The sequence below is a fragment of the Etheostoma spectabile genome, unplaced genomic scaffold, assembly GCF_008692095.1.
Source record: "Etheostoma spectabile isolate EspeVRDwgs_2016 unplaced genomic scaffold, UIUC_Espe_1.0 scaffold121, whole genome shotgun sequence".
Lineage (NCBI taxonomy): Eukaryota > Metazoa > Chordata > Actinopteri > Perciformes > Percidae > Etheostoma > Etheostoma spectabile.
The window spans coordinates 246,123-250,713 of NW_022605571.1; the positions used below are offsets into that span (position 1 = coordinate 246,123).

General features: G+C 44.2%; 1 long non-coding RNA gene across 1 annotated transcript in view; it reads right to left on the reverse strand.

Moving 5' to 3' along the window:
* Positions 1-4,591, reverse strand: part of LOC116685705 (uncharacterized) — an 18,283-nt gene that overhangs the window by 899 nt on the left and 12,793 nt on the right. Inside the window, exon 2 of the long non-coding RNA XR_004331020.1 lies at positions 1,389-1,394. This is a non-coding gene — a long non-coding RNA (uncharacterized LOC116685705). The remainder of the gene's footprint in view (positions 1-1,388; positions 1,395-4,591) is intronic.

Here is a 4,591-nt window from a genome sequence, read left to right on the forward strand (position 1 = left end):
CCACGGGGTGAAGAAAAGAAACTGGGACCAAAATCAGAAGTGTGGACGGCGGCCGCTGGTGCGGGGCGCGGAGTAGAAGAGGAGAGAGGTAGGACGAGAGAGCGTAGAAAGATCCAACACAGGCACGGCTTTACAGACGAAATGGGTCATGTAACGCAAAATAAACCATATCCATATAAACGCATTGCAGCGGATGCAGGACATTAGCACCGTGCGTCCGAAGCTAACAGCTAACAGACCTACTAGCTAACAGCTAACAGACGCTAACTAGCACCGACTAGCACTGGTCACTGCTGTTGTCTGAAAACAACAAGGGGACAAAGTGTTGGCGTTTACTGGTAAACTGGTAAACCTTGAGACTGACGATACCGACTGCTACGTTGAGTTTTCCCACGCACTCTGTCCTCTAGGACTGTCTACACAGAAACTAGCGCACGGGGTGCAGTGAACTACTCTGACTGGCTCATGAGCAGACGGCTTTATGGAGCGGGAGATGGGCTTTGCAAAAAACCCGTAGCGTTCTATGAAATGATGCTTTATAAAAAATAATCGCTCGATCACGCAAATTTGATCGTGGGAAGTCCAAATCGTGATCGCGATTAAAATTCGATTAATTGTGCAGCCCTAGTGCATAGGACAACCCAAACAAGAGGAAAAGTGCTTGAAGTAGGTTCTGGAGACTGTCCATTACAATACCTCCTTCAAGAATGATGGCAGTAGACACTGGGTCAGGATGGAGATGATTTGGAGAGATAGGCGTATCTTCACTGATGATAGTCAGGAATCCAACAGATACCTGGGCCCAGGCCTCCTCACTGTCAGAATCCTGTATCCAACCAAACACAAACATTACATCAGGTAAATGTTGATCGGCATTATCAATTTTCATCAAGCCATCTGTCAAGTCAACACTTCCCTCCAGCCTATTAGGTTTTCACTTCACACCCAGCTAACAGACATCCACTAAAAAACATGAATGAAATTCAGCTATATCCTAATACAACATTTATTCAGATGTTATTGCTGTTACAGCTATTCTTTTTGAGGGAGAGAAATGTTCTACCTCTTGTGCAGAACCCACAATTACAGCATGGCAAGTGGGCTTAGCATTGTTGCACTCAGCAGTGCAACCCTGTGACATGGACTACAACTGGAGTTAGTTGAGTGGCTGCTTCATCGTTTGTTTAGGGTTTTTGTTGTTTTATCTCTTTTTTCTCACCCTGCTGGCATACACTGAACTGTCACAGTTAGCATCGCCAATCTTGTTCTGAACTCACAGTGAAATACTGTATGTGCTTTTTTTAGATACGAGAACTTACACAAGGAGGTGTTGTAGAAGTTACTGGGGTCGTCACCAGGAAAACAGGTGCCTTGGAGAACAAGGGTACGCACTGCTGTCACATCTGGTTTAGAAGTGGATAGAACACAGAAAGTTCAAAATATGCAACATCAAAAGGTTTGAAAGAGGTGTCACCCATTGCTTAACTGCAGAGAACAGTTCCTGATTGGAGTAGTTTTGAGATCTAATCCACAGCAAAAACGTAAGTCTGTAGACTGTCCCTTGAATCCAGCCATTTCCCCAACCTTCCTTTCTTGACTTGAAGATGGTGACAAAGTGTGGTTGTGTAGCGGTCAACTGCACCAAAAAGTCATTCTTCAGTTTGTTGTAGCTATTCTGTTGAACTCAGCAAACACCTAAGACAAAGAAAAATTGTGAGTAAGTAGCCTGGCTTTGGTTGCCCGTCCTAAAACCTCAATGCACACTTAATCATAACAGAATACAATCATATCAGTACGTACCAGCGCTCCTTCAGGGTCTTCACTTGAGGTTCAGCCTCCACAGTCTCCCGTCTCCGCGGTGGTCGGTCTGGTCCATCTTAGATGCAATGACAGTTCCACTGGGGTTACGTTTTTTCATTTCTTCAACCAGGAGCTTTCTTTCAACCTCTAGTCTATCTTCATTCTGCCCCTCAGGGAGGTCTGGTAAGTAATTGACCTCAAACCTTTTTGGTCTTTTGAGGCCTTTTGATGCCATTTCTGGGGTGCCTTTCCCCCCCCCCCCCGATTTATGCAACCTCTGCGCATCCAGCTTTTCTCAGTTTAGTGCAATAGTTCCCCATTTTGTACATCAAGCTATTCTTCCAGCCAGAACACCCATCTGGCGAGCCTGGTTCTCTCAGGCAGGGATGTTTGCTTATGAGCGCCAATGCAACAGAATGGCATCGTTCTGCATTTGGATAGGCATCAATTTTGTAGATCGCTTCAGCAAGCTTCTCCAAAACACCATGCTTCATGTCTCTTGGTACATTCAGGTAAGTTTGGTCTTGTAAAAACTGAAGATTAGCCTGTCTCAGTCTGAATTCTACATCAACTGAGAAGTTTGGAATCTCAAAAAACTCTGGCCACTGCTCTTGTCTTGTTGATGGTGATGAGCTGTATGTCAACAGGACATCAGCATCATCTGAGACATCAGAAATGCTGGAGGTGGAAGAAGGCACAAGTGTCAGTGTCACCAATGAAATGACCTTCACAGTTGCTTTTGTAACTGGCAAGTCTTCTATGTCATCTAGGTTGCAGAGGGAATAACCAAAGTCAGGGTTTTCATACATAAGATTGAAGTCATCCTGCAGCTTGCATTTTTCTTTGACTTTTATCTTCAGCTCTTCAACCGTTTCTGCTTTCCCATCCAGTGACACTTTCCGTATGTCCCCTTCATTAATGATGATTCTTAGTTTATAGCTTCCCATGGTCCTAGAAAGAGTGAAGATCACTTTAGTACACATTCCACATAACGTCATTCAGCATAATATATAACGCTTTAGTGTCACATACACATTGCCTCTCTCTCTCTCTCTCTCTATATATATATATATATATATATATATATATATACACAGTGGTGTGAAAAAGTGTTTGCCCCCTTCCTCATTTCCTGTTCCTTTGCATGTTTGTCACACTTAAGTGTTTCGGAACATCAAACCAATCTAAACAATAGTCAAGGACAACACAAGTAAACACAAAATGCAATTTGGAAATGAAGGTGTTTATTATTAAAGGTGAAAAAAAATCCAAACCATCATGGCCCTGTGTGAAAAAGTGGTTGCCCCCTAAACCTAATAACTGGTTGGGCCACCCTTAGCAGCAACAACTGCAACCCAAGCTGTTTGCGATAACGTGCAATGAGGCTTTTACAGCGTCCTGGAGGAATTTGCCCACTCTTTGCAGATGTCCTAATTCAGTTACATTAGAGGGTTTTCGAGCATGAACAGCCTTTTTAAGGTCATACCACAACATCTATAGGATCCAGGTCAGGACTTTGGCTAAGCCACTCCAAAGTCTTCATTTGTTTTTCTTCAGCCCATTCGGTGGTGGACTTGCGGTGTGTTGTTAGGATCATTGTCCTGCTGCAGAACCCATGTTCTTTTCAGCTTGAGTACACGAACAGATGGTCGGACATTCCCTCAGGATCTCTTGGTAGACAGGAGATCATAGTTCCTTTTATCACGGCAAGTCTCCAGGTCCTGAAGCAGCAAAACAGCCCCGACCATCACACTACCACCCACGTATTTTACTGTTGTATAATTTTCTTTTATGAAATGCAGTGTTCCTTCTACGCCAGATATACTTGGACCACACCCTCCAAAGAGTTCCACTTTGTCTCATCGGTCCACAGATGTTGTCCCAAAAGTCTTGGGATCATCAAAGATGTGTTGTGGAGAAATTGAGACGAGCTTTGAGTTCTTTTTGCTCAGCAGTGGTTTTCTCTTGGAACTCTGCCATGCAGGCCATTTTTGCCAGTCTTTCCTGATGGTGGAGGCATGAACGCTGACCTTAACTGAGGCAAGTGAGGCCTGCAGGTCTTTGGACTTGTGTGGTGGGGTCTTTTGTGACCTCTTGGATGAGTCGTCTGCTGCGCTCTTGGGGTAATTTGGTGGCGGCCGCCACTCCTGGGAAGGTTCACCACTGTTCCATGTCTTCTCCATTTGTGGATAATGGCTCTCATGTGGTTCGCTGGATTCCCAAACTTTGGAAATGGCTTCATAACCCTTCCAGACTGATAGATCTCAATTACTTTCTTTCTCAATTGTTCCTGAATTTCTTGGGTCTCGGCATGATGTGTAGCTTTTAAGGATCTTCTGGTGGACCTTACTGTTCAAGCAGCTCCTATTAAGTGATGCCTTGATTGTGAACAGGTGTGGCATAATCAGGCCTGGGTGTGGCTGGAGACATTGAACTCAGGTGTGGACAACACCGTTATAGTATGTTTTAACAAGGGGGGCAACCACTTTTTCACACAGGGCCATGATGGTTTGGATTTTTTTCACCTTTAATATAAACACCTTCATTACAATTGCTTTGTGTGTTACTTGTGTTGTCCTTGACATTGTTTTTAATTGGTTTGATGTTCCGAACACTTAAGTGTGACAAACATGCAAAGGAAACGGAATGACCATCATGGCCCTGTGTGAAAAAGTGGTTGCCCCCCTTGTTAAAACATACTATAACTGGTGTTGTCCACACCTGAGTTCAATGTCTCCAGCCACACCCAGGCCTGATTATTGCCACACCTGTTCACAATCAAGGCATCACT